Raw genomic sequence first — 19,822 nt, forward strand, 5'->3', positions numbered from 1 at the left:
AAGACTCTAAGGCCACCCAAAGTTGAACCTATTTGCCAAATTCTGCCTTGCTTGGGCTTTCCTCCCTGCAGCTCTAGTAATTTCCCGAAGACCCCTTCCAGCCCCATCGTCTGTCTCTCTGCTGCCAGGCATGGCACGCTCAGGTTCAAGTCGAGCCCTTGCAGCTGGGTGTCCCCAGTCCTAGCACTTACCTCCTCTGCTCTCTCATGCGTGTGTCAAGCGCCCATGAAGGTTTCTTCCAAGTATTTCATCACGCCTCGGGGTGGGGATGCATCTATTTTCGTTTCAACACTTTGCTTCCACCTGGCATTTCATTTGCCAGCTAATAGGTGAAGTAACATCCTGATGCTGGTGGCCTTGCCGGAGGGGAGCTGTGCTCTGATCTGTAAAGTGTTGGTGGGGGCATAGCAAGTCTGACCCATGGTCCTTAGTGATCACCCAGGAGGTGGGCTGGGGGGCTGGGTTATAGCTCAGCTCATCAGTGTAGGAAATTCAGACTCTTCAGAATATTTCATCATCCAGGCAGCTTAAGGTGAAGGTGGTAAAATTTGAGAAACTTTGGCAACTCCCATGTCTCGGTCCCTGAAGAGTGCCAGAGAGTCACCTTACCCAACGCATCCATTTTCCTGATATCAGAGATCTCTATATATATCTAAAACACTTTTGCCTTTACCATTAAAGGATCTTGAAAGCGTGCTTAGGGACTCTAAGAACTTACTGAGACCTTCGGACTCCAAAATCCTGCATTTACCTTCTCCCTGGCTGTTTGGCCATGTTGCCCAACTGAGTGAGTTTGCTAGAGGCAGGCTGTCAAGTTCAAGCACTCCTTAACAATCCTTGGCATATTTTGCATATGCCGAGGGACTGCATATTTTGCAGACACCCAGGAATGGTTTTAGCAATGTGTACTTTGTTTGGCGCAACACCCCTGTAAGACCCACCCCCCACCCCGACCACCACTGGAGACGATAAAATGGGAAGATGGAAATAGGAGATCCAGTGGATATGGTGCTGTGAAAGAGAACACTGCCCAGTGAGAAAGAAAACTGAGCACCCAGGTGCCTCATGGGCTTGATGCCAATCTTTGGGATGGTTCGATGATAAAGATGGAATTCTGGAGGTGGAGTTCTCTTGGGCACATAGCTGATAGTCTTATATGGTGATTACTTATGGTTGAGTCTTAGGCTGTAACTAGATTATAAACTCAGTGCATAGGGGTCAGGGCTTAAGCATAACTTCCCTCCCCTGTACCACTGAACTCTGACCCGTATGGGCAGAGAATGTTCAGTCAATGCAGGGAAGGAGGGGAGGCTAGGCTACATTTATATGATGCTACGTCATGTTCAAAACCTTCCACGGTGAGTCAGCCCTTCTGGTGGCTGAGCTCATTCTCAGGCATGTGAATCCCTCACCTTCCTTATCTGGCCCCCATTTTTGTATAACAGTGTGAGGCCTGGGTAGCTGTCTTCTAGCAGGGGAGGCAAGATTTCCCCACACAGAGCAGAGTGTGGGCATGGGCTGCGGTGGATTTACTGAAGCATTGTAACGTTCAGAGAACATTTCTCATGGTGGCTTTTAAGAGAGGGGTCTGCTTGTGTTACAGACACCAAGGAGGGCTTCTCAGAGCAAGTGGGACTCCAGGGGGCTTGTGGGTAAGAAGAGAGGAGGCTGGTCGAGGCCAGAAGAATAGCACCAGCTAAAGCACAGCACAGGTCTAGCACACATGTTCATTTGCTCATTTTTTCTCTTATTTACTCATTCATTCACTCAAAAATATTTCCTGAGTCCTGCTCTGTGCCAGGCATTGTTCCTTGGGGAGCAGAGCAGTGAACAAGCCCGGTTTATAAAGTTGTGCGGGAGCCAGAAAATGAGCAAATATTCCAAGTGAGAGAAGGCTTGGCTGGAAAAGAATGGGTGTCATGGGGGCGTTGACCAGGTGGGGGCAGGAGGAGGGTCAGTGAGAGCTGAACCCTAAAGGGTAAGTGGGGGTCAGCCGGAAAATGGGACACGGGAGGATGGGAGAAATGGCAATAAGTATTCCAAGCATGAAATTCCAGGCACAGAAAGAGCCAGCTGTTGCAAGATGCTTGAAGAAGTCCTGTGTGGCCAGAGCACCGCAAGTCCAGGGTGGGGGAGGTGGGACGAGGGGGAGGAGTGAGTGAACAAGATAGGGGTGGTGAGGTGAGCGGGGGGGAGAGCAAGGCCAGGCAGAGGTCACACAGAGCCTTCTGGGCCATGATAAGGCTTTTGGACTTCATCAAAAGCTGTCTAAGCAAGAGATGCTAATAACTTGAATTAGGTACAGGTAGCATAGAATCAAGATGTGGCAGCTTGATGAATTATTTTGGAGGGGAATGTCCTAGTCACCAGAAGATTTTCTGTAAGGCTGTTTCCAGCTCTGCCCTTTTGTGGCTGCACGCTGTGCTGGCCCCAGGGGCTTGTGGAGGAGGCCAGGGCTCTCCCTGGGAGCCCTCTCTGCTCCCTGCAGCCCTTCATGCACCAACTGCACCTCCTTCCTTCCACACACAGCCCACTTCAAGTGGCCTGTGCCCTTATCCAGCCCTGCCACCAGTTACCCCATCATTTTCCCCAAGGGACCTGCTGCTCCCCTGCCCTCTGCCTGAAATCCTCCATTCTCGCCCTCAATCAAACCCTTTATTTTTGCATCAAGAGGGAGGGCCCCTCTGAACCTGCTTCTCCAGTTACTAGCTGGGCAGCCTGGGCGCTCTAGATTTTGATGTCTTCAGCAGAGAAGGAGGATGGTAGCAGCGCCTCCCTGGGCTGTTGTGAGGGTTTCCCAGGTCACCACTAGGAGAGCACCTCCCCCTGGCCTGGCTCCCGGTTGGTCCTGTAAAGGCTGCCTGTGATCGTAGTCACGGTGCACCCGGCCCTTCGCCATCAACCCTCACTCCACATCGGCCTCTCCCCACTGCCCCTGCTCCCCAGCCATATGGAACTTCTCCCCACGCCCCGAGCACTCTGGTTTCTTTCTTCCCAACACATTGCTCATGCTGTTCCCTCTGTCTGTGAGGCCCTTCCTTCCCCAGGTCGTGTCTGTTTACTTTGGGAACCTTCCTCACTCACGGACATCGTGGTCCTGCCAGTCCAACCCTAAGGCAGATAGAATTCTTCCTTCTGTCGTGTTTCCCCAGCACCTGGGGCATGGCTTTACTATAGTAAACATTAGGGTGTGTTTCGGGGGAGTTGGTGGGTCCGTGTCCCCTGACAGGTCTGTTTCCTGGGGCAGGGACACGGCTCTGAGCACTGAGCATGCACGGAGCCGGGTACGTGGTGCAGTGCTCAGAGCTGGTTGGGCGAGAGAATGAAACGGCCTGCCGCCCTCACCTTTAAGGCAAGGTCTAACTAAGGTGTCTAACTAATCTTGGTTTCCCCAACGCCTGGCACCCAGGAGGAGTTCACTGAATTCCCTTTGCCCTTAATTGGAGGACAGATATGGCAGGGGTGGGTAGAAGCAAGCAGAGGTATGAAGGGCCAAGGGGAAGAGGAATTTGGACAATGGGATCAGGAGCCAGGAAATGATTCAAAGCTCTGTGGGGAGCACCTGGGCTGGGGAGCTGAGTGTCCTGGGAGGCCCAGCTCCTTCCCTGGCTGGACCCTGTCCTAGCCGTGTGGGAGGAAGGAGACACCACCCAGCCTGGAAGAGGGTATTAACACATCAGGATGACCCGCGGTGTATTGCACGGGCTTATCTGTTAATAATAAAAATGAAATTATATTAAAAATACAGCCATGTGTGGGTTGCAGGACAAGTTAATGATCCCTCAGGTAGTCAGATGCGTGTCCCTTTAATTGAGGCAGCTAATGACCGTGGTAATAATACCCTGGATCTGTTTAGGGTTTCTTTCTTCTGAGGAGCTCAAAGCACTTTCTCTTCCTATCTCATCTCTCTCCTTGACTTCCCAGGGAAGTGGGTCATCTTATGTCTGTTTCTCAGGTGTCTGTGTGCTGTGACTCACTCCGGGGCTTGGGAGCTCCCCTCCTCGTCCTGGGTGGGGCCCACATGCCTCTCTCCCCCTTGGCGCTGGGCCTGCAGCACCCCACTTCCTGAAACATGGCCTGGCCCACTGAGAAGGGCCCTCTGAACTGCAGGGCCAAGGGGAGCTAAGGCTCCAGAGGAAGCAGAGGGATAGGGCAGATGGAGAGGGGAGGGAGGAGAAGAGAGAGGGCTGGCAGAGAAAACGGGAAATTCAGAGAAGGCAGAAGCCTGGAGCCAGCATCGTGAGGGCGGGCACCTGTCGTCTTGATCTTTCTATCCCCTGGACCTAGCACGGTGCTTGGCACATTGGGCGACAGATGGCGATACCTATGCTATCATTGAAGACCCAGCTCAAACGTCACATCTTCCAAGAAGATCTCCTTGGTTCCTCCCCAGGGTCCCCTCCACACTCTCACTGGACCCTCTTAGTCCTTGGAGCCTCTGTTTATCCTTCTTCTCAGGCAGTTTTGGGTTAGAGTTAGCTGTTTATGTGTCAGCCACCCCCATTCAGGTGTCAGCTCCTAGACCAGGCATGAGTCTGACTCACTGCATATCCTTAGGGTCTGTTTGCACAGGGCTCTCACACAGTAGGGTTCTCACACAGTAGAGGGATACAGGCAAGCCTGGGCTTTGAAAGTCAGAAAGACCCAGACTCAAACCCTGGTTCTGCCTCTTACCAGCTGGGTGGCTTGGGAAGCCCTCTGACCTCTTGGAGCTTCCCCTTCCTAATCACACAGTGGGGCTGAGAAAGCCCACATTGCTGGGCTGTGTCAAGGTTAGCTGCGATGTCACTGCCTGGCACCTAGTAGGTGCTCTGTGTTCATTTCCTATGATTAATTTCAGATGTGGTGGTTCCCAGCCCCGCCTCCTCATTGGAACCGCCCTTCTCAGGAACAGACATACTTGGAACTCCCCGGGAAATTCTGAGCCCGTGGGTCTGCAGTGGGGCCGAAGTACCCGCCTTTGAAAACAGCTCCTCTGGTTCTTCTGTTGTCGAGGGTCTTAATGTTTGTCAAATGGAACATACAATTAAATATTAGATAGTGCAAAAGTCATTGACTTCTCTGGTTTCTAGGGTCCAGTGAAGGGACAGTAAAAACTCATGGATAAAATGGTCAGCAGCCTCTTCTTGATGGAACCACAAGTGGTTGCCTGTGGAGGCAGATGACGTGGAGAGAGGAAGTTCACCCCGACTTTACCTGACACCAGCTCTGTGACCCAGGAAGCTATTTGCTGTCTCTGAACTTCGTCTTGCTGCTTTCTTTGGGGTATAGTCCTAAGTGCTGATTTCTTGAGTGAGCATTCTCCACTTTTTTACATTTGAGGACCAGATCTGGTCGGCAGAAGAGCCCTGTAGACACCATGACCCCCAGTCAACAATGTCACGAGGTGTTGCTTGGCCTTTGCTAAAGTTTCCCAAGTTGATTAAGAATTAGAGATGGAAATAAAAGTTCATAACCATTGACAGCTCCAGCTGGAATCTGAGAGACCCCTGAAAGGGAACTTTGTGTAGACTGAAGTGCCAGCCGAGCCTTCTTTCTGAACAGGGGCCTGGAACTCTCCAGCCCTGGGAGGGGATGACCCTATAGAGGTCAAGGGTCAGACCTGCAGAAGGCCCCCAGGTGGTGAAGCCTGGGTCCAGGCCGGACTCTGCTGCCCACTTGCTGTGTGACTTTGTATGGACCAAAAAGCCTCCCCAGGCCCTGCTGACCTTGACACGTGAGGTGACAAAGAGAAATTCTTTCTCTAAGGCTTATGACTCTGAAAAAGAATTTGATGTAGTGAAGAGAGACACTTGTCCCAGGGATGAGAGTGGTAAATGGCCAACAATGGAAGACCTGAAAGACCCACGCCACAGGACAAGGTGGGCATTGTGAGGCACTGGGGATGCTGAGCCTAGGAGTGTAGGGCTCATGAGAGGATCACATCACCGAAAGTGACAGCAGAGAATGCTAGGTGCTAGGTATTTTCCTACATGCTATTTCCTTTAGTTTTTTCATAACCTTAAGAGACATTACTGCATCGTTTTTCAACATTGGTGATAACCAACTCCATTTTAAAGATGAGAAAACTGAGGCTCAGAGATGTGAGGGTCCCCAAAGTGACACAGCAATTTGGTGGCACCAGGATTGACTCTACTTCTGTCTGACTCTGGTATCTGTGCGTGTTTTTCCACACTACAGTTTGCTACCATGATGGCTGCTCCAAAGCACTTGGGCTAATTTAGATGGACTCCGGAGTGGTTCTCCAGATGTTTCCCCCAGGTGAGGCAGACACCTTCCCTTTCCTGGGAACAGGCCACCGTTGGTGTTTGGGAAGGTGTTGGGGGGGGGGGGTCAAAGCCATCAAGGCACTGGTCCAGTCATTATAGGCGGGAGATGAGGCTTGTTCTCAGGATCCTGAGCGGGAGCTGGCAGTGGCTCTCTGCAGCCAGGGCCTGGGGTGGCGGCCCTGAACGGGTGATTGTTATTGCTACTAATCAGGGAGGGTGGACAGCTTTGAAGTCTCAGAAGGCACAGATTTCCAGACCGGGTATTGCTCAGGAGATTCAAAGGGCAGGATTGCACAAGGGCGACCTCTCCTTGGGTCCAGAGGATGGGAAAGTTGGCTTCTCTTCTGTGAAAGGTGAGTGAATCAGCTTTCCAAGAAGCCAAGCGATTCTTTGGTTCCCTGCCCCCGCCAGCTCAGAGCAGTGGCCCTGCCAGGGCAGACTGGAGTGGGGAAGATGAAGAGATGACAGTGGCACCCTGCTCTCTCTTCTTCCCTTTCGCGATAGGGAGCATGGAGCTCAGAGGATTAGCCTGGGAATGGCCCCATCACACATGTGGAAGCGTCCCACTTCTGACGCTGCCATATGTCACTCCATGTGGTCACAGCTGGGTACCGAGGCTGGCATAAGGAGGATCACTGTACCCAAGGTGCAGAAGTGGGGGGTGTAAAAGCCACAGGGGCCATGGTACAACCTGAGGGGCAGAGAAAAGCCTTCCATTCCCCAGTTCCATCTTTCCTGCATGGTGTCAACAGTCTTCAGAGCCAGAGATCTGGGTTCGAATCCCAATCTCCCCTTACGTTCCCTCCTCTGCCACCTGCTCCCCAGCCCTCAGATCTCACGGTTACACAGCAACCTCAGGCAAGTCATTTCAATCTTCCCGAGCCTTAGTTTTCTCATCTGTGTAATGGGGATAGCATTATCTGCCTCACCGAATTGAGAATTATCGAGCAGATTAAAAAAAAAGAGGTAGCCTGGGTTTAAATCATAGCCCTGTGCTCCCTCACTAACCCGCTGGGCAACTCCTACCCTCCCTGAGCCTCAGTCTGATTGTCCATTGAATGTACCCTCGTCATAGATTTGTAAGGGTCAAATGAGATGATGCTCCTGACGTTTATAAGGTGCCCAGCAAAAGTGTTAATTGCCTTCTCCTCCCATGCTCATTCCCTCATGATTTTGTTGAGAAGAGAGATTTGGATCTGAAAACGTCAAATTACTCCAGACATTGATCTTTTCTATGATCCTAGTTCATAAAATGGGATAAGAATAGCGTGTATCTCTAGAGTAGTTGTGAGGTTAACTGAGTTGACACAGGTACCATGCTAGAACAGTGCCCAAAACACACGAAGTACCCCATAAAGGTCAGCTTTGTGGCTGGCTATGTAGAGTTCTTTCTGCTGGTGATGGAGTCCTGGCCTGAGTGGTCAGGCCTAACCTGGAATGGTAGTTGGCAGGAGCGGCTGGGATCTTTCCCGAACCCCCAGGAATAGCTCGGGCCTTATCTTATAACAAAGATTGCCTTTGGCCTTGACCGGTCCTGGAGATGGTGGGAAAGAGGGATGTCCATGATCTTTGGCTGCTCCTACATTTTTTCATGGCCAAGGAAGCAGATGAGGGCAGTGGCAGGGCAGGCTGTGGTCCTTTACTGAATGCTGACCATCTAGGAGGCCACAGCTGGATAGCAGCTGGAGGACCCCCTTCCATGGTACGAGGAATGGGCACTGGGCAGGGCCATAGAGCCTGTTCCTGGCAAAAGCAAACAAGATGTGCTTCTTTCACAGGAACTTGGAAGGGTGAGCTGGACAGTTTTTCAGAGTTTGAGTCCATGTGTCTAGACTCCAAGGCCAGTGCTCTTTCTAAGACATTGACTGTAGCCAGAGTCATGGACCCCTACCCGGGGAGCTCAGCCATTGATTTGTGGCAGATGGCCCCTGGATGCTCAGGAGGCACAGAGGAAGAAGAGAGATTCAGAGAAAGTTTGTGGAGGAGGTGACATTTGAGCCAGGCTTTTTAGGTGGAGATGAGGGACAAAGCAGTTGTTCCCACTTCCTCATCTCCCACTCATTTCTCCGTGTCTACCCACCGCAATCTGGCTTCTCCCACAACAGGAAACTGCTCTCATCGAGGTCATTGGCGACCTTCTTGTGACAAATCCAATGGATGTGTCATAGCCTTCCTCTTAACTAATGTGGGGGTCACATTTGACACTGAGCTCACTTCTCCCTTGACTCCTGGTTCTCCTCCTACCTCCTCCCCTGTCCTTTCCCTCCAATTTCCCTCGTGATCTCATCTTTCCCTGCTACCTCTCTATCTACTATCCATCCTCCATCCATCCATCCATCCATCTATCCATTCATCTTCACATATTTATTTATTCTCTTTCTTTCTGCCGCTCTCTCTTTATCTATCTATCTATCCACCTACCTATCATTTATCTATCTCTATCATCTTTGTAATCAAGAACAGTTTAATGAAGGCACTGTTTACAAAAGTATACAAGGATTAAGGGAATCCAACAGGAAATAGTGCCGCTCTCCAACATGAATAATACCAGGGAGCCATTACCAACCCTAGGCTTGAAGGCCAAGTGGTTATCAAAACCCAGAGAGTGTAGCTACAAGAGGGCATTTCCTGTTAGGGGTTTCAACAGAGGGACGCAACTAACCAGGGGCATCAATACCCCTGACTCTCCTCCTGCCCTTGGGTGCATTTCACAAAGGTCAGCCTCCCATGCCCCTGACACTTTGATGTTAGCCTGCTGCTGTCTGAGCCCCTTGCTTCCTTCCACTACATTCTCACCCTGATGACTCTTCTCTGCTCTAATGGCTGATGTCCCCAAATTGCTATCTCAGGCTTAAACCTCTCTCCTGACCACCTGAACACCTAACCGTCTGCTTCCTGGACATCTGTGGCTGTCCTTCAGGTGTCTCGAACTCAGCATGGCCACGGTGGAACTCATGCCCTTCCCCCAAACTGTTTATCTTATTTACGTATTTCTGCTCAGCATCAATGACATTCCTGACTCCTGCCCCTCCTTTCCTCTCTGATCCCTAACCAAGTCCTGTCAAATCCACACCCAGACATTTGACAGATGCAGTCGCCTCTCCATCTCCCCCCCAACTCCCTTCACTCAGGCCCTCCTCATCTCTCCCTAGATTATGACCATCACTTCCTAATTAACCTTGTGGTCTCCGTCTTGCATCCTTGTGGCAGGGGCTGCTAGCTGCCTCTTAAGGTCCATTCCTTCTCCCTTCTTAGTTAAAGAATCCCAATTTTTAGTTAGGTACATTGCCAAAAGACAACATTTGCCAGCTTCTCTTTTAGCAAGGAAGGACCACGTGCCTAGCTTTTAGCCAAGGGGACATAAGCAGTAGGTCATGTGGTAGTGCTGGGAAGTTTCCTTAAAATGGAGAGGGTGCACTCTTCTTTCTCTTGGCTCTGTTCTGCCGCCTGGACCATGGATATGGTGGCTGAAGCTCTAATAGCTACATTGGGCCATTTAGAGAGTGGCCTTCCACAGCTGGAAGAATGCTCTTCACGAGTGTACCAGCCATAAACTACTATTTCCGGACTTCTTCACGCAAGGGTGAAAGAACTGTCTAACTTGATGAAGCCACTATTCGTTTTTGTTTTTCTGTTATTTGCAATGGAACATAATTCTCACCGATGCACCTTGTACCCAGGGGGATGGCTGCAGATGTTTTTGTGCCCCACACGCCCCTCCCCCCAGCCCCGAACCACCTGGTCTCAGCACAGCCATGAGGACAATTTCATACTGTGAGTATCCTATTTCAGGCATGCAGGGCTTGTTCAAAACCACAGAAGGCCAGTCAGCCCCTGCGCAGGTACAATCTAGAAGAACGATGGGTGGGGGGACAGTTAAGGCTTCCCAGAGGCGACCCTCAAGCAGTGGGGACTGAAAGTTGGTGACAATGGGAAGTTCATTGATGGTGTCTCTGGGGGTCCCCAAGCAGGACTGAGTTCTCACTGCCCACAGAGGTAACCAGCTCAATAACACACCCCCTGTTGCCTTTTCCCACAAGAGTAACTCAGTCCCCTCGCCCTGTCACTGCTGCTTCCTGGAGTCACCCCACAATAAACCGCCTCCACCCACGTTCTCGTTCTCGTCTCGGGCTGCTGGGGGAACCGGCAGAGTTCTCTCTAAAAGGTAGCTCTACTTTTGCCCTTCCTGTCCCCAAAGTCCATCTCCGGAGCCCGTTAACTCCTGGATGGTGATACGATTCCTAGGCCCACATGGCCCCACAGCTCTGATTGCCTCCTCCCCCACAGCCCTATTCCTTGCCTCTTGGCCCCCTGTGTGCTTTTTGCTCCAGCCGTGCCAGGCCATAAGCAGTTTCACGCTCTGGTGCCTTCTCACAGACTGGAACATTCCTTACCTTCCCCCAGTGCAAAGGCTCAGGTGCCCTTCACCCTTGATCTCACGTGCCTCATCTTCTGGAAAGCCCTCCCTGACGACTCGAGTTCATCTGGCATCTCCCTTGTCCAGGGTCTCATTCTTCTTTTATATCATACTCGAATCGGCCAATTAGCTGCCTCTCTCTCCGTCTTGACTTTGTGCTTCTTTCTGGAGCAGACTACACGCACCCTATGCAGTTTTATATGCCTGGCCTAGCTCTGAGCCAGGACGGAGTTGAAACTCAGTGTTTACCATGTGGCAGCGTGAGTGGGGACAGGGACCAGGTTGAGCAAGGCCCAGAGAGGGGCACATGCGTGGTGCATTCCTTGACTGATAAGCAGTCTACACCCTTGAGGCCCCTCACTGTAGAACCCATTTCTCCGAGATTTGGTCTCCAGTCTTTTCAGCCTCAGCCCCTACAACCTCTCCTCCTGCTCAGAGCTCCAGCCACACCCTTCCTTCGCCCAACACGCATGCGCCCTTAAGCCACCCTGACTGCTCACGATCTTCTCCCCCTGCCTGGATTGCTCCACTCCCCCGACCCCGGGAATTTCTCCCTGCCTTTCGAGGCTCCTATTAAGTACACCTGCATGCACCAGCCTTTTCCTGCTAGGAACTGTGCCTTGTATATTGTGGGTTCTTAGGAAGGTTGTTGTTGTGTTGGGTACGCTGGGTGGGGTGGGGGGTATGTATGCATATATGTATTTAACACATAGTTACATAGGGCTTAATATATTCTAGACCCTTTTCTCCCTGCAGTGCACATATCAACTAATTTAATAGATGTTACAATCCTGTAAGGAAGGTCTTGCTATTGTCCCCATTTTACAGATGATAAATCTGAGGCACAGAGGGGATAAGTAACTTTTCTAAGGTTACACAGCTAGAAAGTGTTAGAGAAAGGATTTGAACGCAAGTAATTTGGCCCCAAGGTCCCTGCTTCTAATTGGGGGCCAAGGCTGGGAGATAGGCTGCCGCACTGAGGAGGATGACGTTTCTTTTGCAGACTTGGGGGCCGCAGAAGTGCGCACACTATGGACGGACCGAGGGTGGCTCTGGAGAGGACTGGATTACTCTGACATCAGCTGCTCACGTCTAGGCTGTGCAGGCTTGAAGAGGCTATGGGGGAGCGGATGCAGGGGACGTTCCTCAGGCCCCCAGGGCAGAGGAGGCGGCTCTTAGCTCCTGGGAAGCCTTTGATGGACTGAAGCAGAGCACTTGCGGTGGCAAGAGGGTCCTTTTTACTGACACTCTGGACTGGAAGAACATCGAATGCTTGGTATTTCAATCAACTTCCCCTTCTGGGAGCTCCAAGGCTGAGCTCCGGTGACCAGAAATCCCGCAGGTGGCTGGGAACAGCTCCAGAGGCCGGGGCTTCACTCCAGGTGAGGTGTGGGCATTGCCTGGCCTTCAGTGATCGGGGCCAAGGTGGGGAGCTCCTGGAAGGAAATCTGCTCTTGACTCCCACCAGCCTCTCTCCTGCCTTGCCGGGGTGAGTGGGGTGGGCGCTCAGGAAAGCAGAGAGGGTGTTTACAAATGGATGTGGGATCACAAGAAGACCCCTGGACCAGCAGTCAGGAACTTTGACTTAATTCGCTGGGTGATTTTCGTGGCAAGCCTCTTCCCTTCTATGGGCCTCAGTTTCTCCATTGTGAAATGCAAAGACTGGGCAGGATGCTCATGAAGGTCTCTCCCAGCCTGATCTTTAGTGACTCTAGCTGTATGTGGGTTACTTCGGGGAGCAGGAGGAGGGAGGGAAATTAGGATGTGTTATGGGCTGAATTGTGTCTTTCCAAAATCCATATGGTGAAGTCTTAACCTCCAATTCCTGAGAATGTGACTGTATTTGGAGATAAGGTCTTTAAAGAGGTGACTAAGGTTACATGAGGTCATTGGAATGGGCCCTCATCCAACCTGTCTAGTGTCCTTATAAGAAGAGGGCACTAGGACACAGACACAGACACACACACACACACACACACACAGAGGGACAACCATGTGAAGACACCAGAAGATGGCCATCTCCAAGCCAAGGGGAGAGGCCTCAGAAGAAATCTCCCTGCTGACACCTTGATCTTGGACTTCCAGCCTCCAGGGTTGTGAGGAAATAAATTTCTGCTGCTTAAGCTGTGGTACCTCAGTCTCCGTGGGGTCAGGCTGACCCAAACGTGAAGGGCGTGCAGGCAGATCAAGGGAAGGGGGTCAGTGCAGGTCATCTCGGACATTGTGCATTGAGTCTGCTGTATTGTCAGGGCTAGATGAGTAAGCCCTAGTCTTGCCCTCAAGGAGCTCTTAATTCCATGAGAGAGACAAGCAAACATTGAGATAATGCTTGGCCAATGCAGTGACGAAGCATGTACACCGTGCCATGCAGATGTAGGACTGGGAACGGAATAACCCACTGTCCAGGATGCCTTCACAGAGGAGACACTTTGAAGGGTCAGCCATGGGACGCACCAGTCCAAGAATGGAGGGAAGAGCATCTCAGGCAGAGGGATCAGCATGTGCAAAGGCACGGAAGCACATCTGATTCATGAGGGCCGTGGGATATGACACTGGAGAGCAGGGCTGGTGCTGGATCAGACAGGACCATTCAATCCAACCTGAGTTGGGGAGGCCATGGAGGGTTAGGATGAGGTTGACAATGCGTCTCAGGCTTAGAGGGGATACAATTTACAAGCCTGGGGCTCTCGAGCCAGACCATCTGAGTCCCAGCAGTGCTACTTACTAGTTGGGTGACCCTGGGCAGGTTACTTAACCTCCTGGAACCTCAGTGTTCTCATCTGCAGAATGATAATGATAAGAGGACCTACCTTATAGGGCAGCCACAAAGATTAAGTAGGTCCTACGCCATGCTCTGAACAATGCCGTGCATGTGTATGGCTCTTAACACACTCTGGCTGTCAGCTCAGCCTTGGTTTTCACACCTGCTCTCCCACGTTGTGGCTGAAATGGTTATTTCGTTAACCCTCTCTGCCTGGTGCAGTGGGGAGTGAGGTCAGCGTAGGAAATCAACCGTCGCACACTGGAACTGGGAACTGAGAGGCGCAGAGACTCCTGGAAATGCAAGGAGAACTTGCCAAGACGCCTTTCTGTAGGGTTCCAGGAGACCCAGCCCTCCATGGGGCACCCTCTGAGGTCTCATAGGTTAGTGACGCACGTGGGGGAAGGAACCGAAAAGGGGACCTGAAAGATCTGTTTTCTCAGAAACAGGCAAAGGGGGCATCAGGGGTGGAGGGGCAGTGTCTTGGAGGCTCCTTCAGGACCGCCCTTCAGGACTGAGAGGCCCTGAGAGGTTATCTGGCCTGTAGACACCAAAATGGCAGCCACTGGGCTAGCCTTGGCTTGAAGACCTGCTTTGTTTAACTTTATAGAGTTTGATAAGATTAACAGATCAAATAGTTACCATCTTTTTTTAATTCAAGATTTTTTACAGTAAATCCATTTTGACTCCCTTCACCCATTTCGCCCACTCCCCACCCCCTGCCTTGCAATCACCAATCTGTTCTTTGTATCTCTGAGCTTGGTTTTTTTTTGGATTCCACATATAAGTGAACTCACTCAGTATTTGTCTTCTTTCTCTGTCTGACTTATTTCACTCAGCATAATGTCGTCAAGGTCCATCCATGTTGTCACAAATGGCATGTCCAGCTTCTGGTGAAAATCAGAACATCTGGGAACAGTGGGCTGGCATTCCCACGTGGCAACTGTCTGCAGGAAATGAATGGTAGATGCCCCCACATTAGGTCCACTGAGCTCATTTTCATTTCCTGCCCTGTCCCGGTAGGCATTCCCTTGTAAGACTGCCAAATCTAGGTTGGTATTCCCATTTTACAGATGGGGAAACTGAGACCCAGAGTGGGGACGTGATTCATCCAATTTTACACAAGTGAGTGATCAAGCTCGGATGGGACCCCAGGTCTCCTAACACTCGGTCATGTGTTCCACACCTCTGGTTTCCTTCCTTTGCCTCAGTGCCCTGGTGGGAAAGACAGAGAACCAAGGACTACTACAAAGTAGACCATGTCACTTTAATGGATAATAACTTTAATAATAATAGCAGCTATCTATTAAAAGTCTACAAAGTAGCAGCAGCTTCACACACATTTAATTCTCATAGTGACTCTGAAAAGTAACTATTACTATCCTAATTTTTCAGATGAGGAAACTGAGGCTCAGAAAGTTTTTTAAATGCTTGCCTAAGGTCACCAGGCCACTGTGTGGTGGAAGCGGGACTTGAATCGTGGTCTAGCTGACCCTAAAGCTCCACAGCTGGGTTGCAGGCCGATTATCAATTGAGTGCTAAGTGAGGCTCTGAAAGATGAAAATCGTGGAAATTTCTGGAAGCCACAATCTGAGTGGTTTACCAATGGCCAATTTGGACAGTTGAGGTCATGTCAGGGGGAGATTTCAAGTTGTTGAGTGTCTCATGAGCTTCATGAGAGTGGGGTGACTTGATCCCCTGCCCTGGGACTGCCCCCGTCTTCCCTCTCAGGCATTCCTTGTCATGAGGAGGGGACACCTCGAGGGGAGAGTTGCGGGAGTCGGTCAAGGCTCAGGAAGGAGGAAGAAGCTGTGAATAGAGAAGGCCAGCTCATCTTCAAGACCTCCCGAACATCCCTATGCTGGGTTAATGGCCCCGGCTGCGGGCCCCCCAGCGCCGTGAGCTGACCTTGACCATGGCAGTTTCCACTGGGTCTTGAGGCTTTCTTTAGTTCGTCTGTCTCCCTCTATAGATCATCTGCTCCCCTTGGCTGGGGCCCCAACTCCACTTATGTCTGTATCCCCATCATGCAGCATAGTGCTTGACTAAAAATGGGCACAATGACCATGCGCCTCTGGAATGAATTAATGAATGTATAATGCAGGCACCATTTCTTCCCTCTGGGCTTAGTCTGCTGGGATTTGAATCTTGGCTCCACACTTACCAACTCAGTAACTTGGACAAATTATTTAACCTCTCTAGGCCTCAGTTTCTTCATCTGTAAAGTGAAGATGATAATCGTGCTTACCTCATTGTTTATTGTTAGAACTGATGCATTACCCAGAGAGTAGTTAGCACAATATCTTGTATGTGCTAATATGGTAGCCATTAGTCACATGTGGCTATTTAAATGAACTAAAATTAAAAATTCAGTTTGCCTATTGCACTAGCCACGTTTTAAGTGCACAGTAGCCCAGATGCAGAACATTTCCATCATCACAGAATATTCTATTGGACAGAGCTGGTCTAGAACATAGTAAGTTACTACTATTCCTATTGCTATTGTTGTTCTCTCTCAGCTCAATGTGGAGCAAGATACCGGAGCTCTCTTCAGCACTAAAGGGGGAGATTTACCCTCAGGGCACGCCAGGCTGACACTGTCCCCTGCATGTGTCCACTTCCTGGAATGCCTTCCCCATGACCATTACCTGGTGACATTGCACTTATGTGGATGCCTGAGCCTCAGGCTTTGGGACCCCTCCTAATGGGAGAGCCCAACAAAAGAGTCCTCCCCTTCTCCACGAGGCTAGGCTCTCTTCAAGGGCTGGGCTTGCATTTTATTCATCCCTGTCCCCAGGGCCTGGCATTTGGCAAGCAATCAAAGCAAGATTGTTGGGGAATGAAGGAGCTGCGCCTAAAGGTTTCCAAGGACCCAAGACAGTGTGTCTGCTCAGCTTTGTGGCCACATCAAGGGGTTTCATACCAGATGACTTCCAGTGTGGAAGAGAGAGTGGCTGGAAGCAGGCCTGGGTGGGCGGCCAGGAGGCAGGAGCGCAGGAAATACTGGCAGGATGAGCAGCCTTCGTGAACGGTGGCGGCTGCCATGGAAGTGACTGGAAGCACAGGCGAGTGGCAAAGGAAAGGTGAATGGATGTCACCAGATTAAGGAGAGAACTGTCTTGTGCATGGGAGGCACCCCAAGCCCTCCTTAAAGCTGAAAGGAGAGACCCAGGTTTCAGCAGACCCCTGGCGGAGGGGTGGGGCGAGCCCCCAGCATCGCTTACTTTCTGTTACCGTATCCACAGTTGTCTTCGTTTTTATCCTGTACTCACGGGGTCTGGGGACAAGAAGTTTAACCAGAATCAAATATCTTTAGTCTGTAACCTGAAAGACTCTTTAGTTTGACTTCTCTCATCAATGGAGACTATTTCGTTTATAGGCGTGTTTTCTCTGACAAGTCTCTCTTGTTTCAAGGAGAAGTGAGCCCAGACGTCTGAGGTAAACTGTTATATTTAACTTGAGGTAATCAGGCTTAGTCTCTAATCAACCTACAGATCTAGAAGCCCATTTAGGGGAACAGATGTGCCTTTTGCTCCCTACAGTCATTGGAAGCCACCACTCCTTTCCACGTCTGCTCCTGCTCAAATCTCTATGTGGCCCTCCCTGGCTTAAACCCCCTCAGCGCCTCCCTGGGTCTGCTCCCCTTTGACCTCAGAGTAAACCCCAATTCCACATTAGGGTCCACATGGCCCCATGGCATCCGGCCCTGCCATCTGTCCACCTTAGCTCCCACCCTTGCTATCTCATGTTTCCCCCACCAGCCTCACTCAGCTGTCTGTTTTCCTAACCGTCTGGCTGTCAATCACCCATTGAGCTTTGCTCTTTCCACTTCCTGTTTCACTCTGTCCCTGCCTTGTCATCTGGCCAACTCCTACTCCTTTGTGAGGCCTCAGCTTAGATGTCACTTCTCTATACTGCCCCTATCCTCACCCCAGGACTCCCACAGTGAGCTGGCCCACACCTGCCACCTGCCACCTGTCTTGCAACTACCAGCTGAGGCCCCTCTGCTGTCCAGGCTCTGAGCGGGCAGGGCCATGACTGTTGACGTGATGATTGCGCCCTCAGGGTCTGGCCCGAGGCAGAAAGGGTGCTTGGTAATACTTGTCGAATGAGTCCAAAAGGTGAATTAACGAACGTTATCATCAAGTTCAGAAGCCAGTTTCCGAACACTGGCTCTGACGGTCTTGATGATGCTTTTTAAGCTGAATGTTGAACTGACTTACTCACCACAAGAGTTGATTCATTTACTTGCTCCAAAAGGATAAAATTATACCAATGGCTTTGTGTTCTTTTGCTTTTACAGCACAAAGGTTAATACCATCAGCTTTAGAGCCAGACTGTCTGGATTCAAATCCGGCCCCACCATTCAGAAGCTATGTGACATCTGGCAAATTATTTAATTTTTTTGTCCCTCAGTTTCCTCATCTGTAGATGGGGATACTAATAATATTTATCTAGTGAGGTTGTTGTGAGGATTAAATTAGTTTATATTTGTAAAGATCTGTATCCTCTAACACATAGATGTACTTTATAAAATTTGTTAAATGACATAAATAGAGAATAAACCTCATAAACAGTATGGAGGTCTCTTAGATGATAACAGTTTTTCAGAGTAAAGCTTTGGCATGGTCTCAGTACAAGGCAAATTCATGAGAGAGGTAAAGTTTATTATCAGCATGTGACAACCCTCTGTTCCCAGCCCTTTCACACCCTCTGTGGTATCTTGTCCCACTTGTAACTTCCAGAAGTCTCATCTTCTCCACTTTCTCTATCTAACACCAACTGCTTTTAGATCGGTTAAAAAGGCCAATTCATACTCTAGTGTAAATGACTGCTGGGTTTTAATGTTCCTCCTCTCCGAAATTACTGTCTTAACATGAAGTGTTCTGATTCTGGGAATCCAGAAGGGCAGAAAATGCATGTTATACACCTTATATGTGTCTAAGTGCAGGAGACCTCCGTCAGCCTCGTTTATCATGTTCCCCTGAACAAGGAATCAAGAGTGGGAAGCTTAGACCCGTGTTGCTTAATGTTGAGAATTTTGGAGACTCATTGGAGGAGAAGGGAAACACGCCACTGGGCATTCGATACTAATGGATGAGTTAAAATGAGAAATCAGCATCCTGGCTAGTCCACACTGCCATTCCAAGGCTACAGAGCCTCAGATGCCATGTGACGGGACCTCAAAGGAGAGCTGCGGTTTCAAGGTCAGAGGGGCAGCAGCCAAGGATTTAGAAAGCAGAGCTCAGCGTGGGACCCAAGGCAGGAGGCCGCCAGGGGCCGGTTAATGACGCCATTGTTTGAAGTTACATGCAATCAAAGAAAAAAAAAATCGGGCAAAGAAAGAAAGAGAGAAAGAAAACCAAACCACTTAAAAATTTTTGGGACAACATCCCTTGCCAAACTTTTTTTTAAAGAAAAAACCAACCTGAAGCCAATGAAGCGAACAGGACAGCGGCGTCTGGGCCTGCTCTGAGAGCAGACGGCAGCCTCTCGGGTTTCAGCAGGAGTCGATCATTGCATAAACAAGGTGACCTCTGGATGGGGACAGCCATTCTGTAAGAGCTACCCCCTGAGCAAGGCTTGGGCATTTCCGTGGCCACATTCTTCACGCCTGGAGTTGCCCCATCCTGCAGCCCCCTGATTTTGGGCATTGTTGGGTAACTCACAGCGCGCTGTCGTGTCCATCTTGTTGTTCTTTGGGATGACCCTGCCAGGGTGGCGCAGATTGTTAGGTTCCGTTTATGGAAAAGGTGACGCTGAGTTTGAGAAAGGTGACCTTGCTTGGCCAAGGTCAGGAAGTGAGGACCTGGCAGAGGCAAGTGCAGGACACAAGTCTCTGCTTTGCCATTTGGCCAGGAAAATGCAGACAGGAAGGAAAGAGGGAGGCATGCCTGACCTTGGGGCAGGCTGAGAGCCTTAGCAATAACGTTACCTGGGGTTTGTTGAGTGTGTCGAGGGATAACAAGCACAGATTCTGGAACAAAAGAGTGTGAACTCAAATCCTAGATCCATATCCTACTAGCTGTGCAAACTTGGACAGTTACTAAATGTTTCTGAGCCTCCGCTGCCTCATCTGCAAAATGAGGTAAGGGCAGGACTTGCCTTATAAGGCTGTGGGGGCATTAAATGAGCTACAGTGTGTAAAATGGCAGAGCCACTCTTGGCACACCATGTGCGTTGGCTCTTATTACAGCATCCTTCAACATAAACTCTTTTGTTTTGGGTTTTTTGGTGAGAGGGAGTTATTTATTTTCATTCCCATTTTACAGATTATGAAGTGAGGCACAGAAAGGTTAAGTTATTTGTAGAGAAACAGAGTTGGGGGTTGGTCCTGGGCTTTCAATGCTAAACCCACGTCACTCCTGGCTTACC

At 50.3% G+C, this 19,822-nt stretch overlaps 1 long non-coding RNA gene across 1 annotated transcript in view; it reads left to right on the forward strand.

The window, feature by feature from the left end:
* The window catches only part of LOC139039929 (uncharacterized), a 73,919-nt gene that overhangs the window by 3,396 nt on the left and 50,701 nt on the right, over positions 1-19,822 (forward strand). Inside the window, exons 2-5 of the long non-coding RNA XR_011493337.1 lie at positions 5,073-5,265; positions 6,181-6,261; positions 9,950-10,043; positions 11,690-12,068. This is a non-coding gene — a long non-coding RNA (uncharacterized lncRNA). The remainder of the gene's footprint in view (positions 1-5,072; positions 5,266-6,180; positions 6,262-9,949; positions 10,044-11,689; positions 12,069-19,822) is intronic.

The sequence above is a fragment of the Equus asinus genome, chromosome 12 (assembly GCF_041296235.1).
Source record: "Equus asinus isolate D_3611 breed Donkey chromosome 12, EquAss-T2T_v2, whole genome shotgun sequence".
Classification (NCBI taxonomy): domain Eukaryota; kingdom Metazoa; phylum Chordata; class Mammalia; order Perissodactyla; family Equidae; genus Equus; species Equus asinus.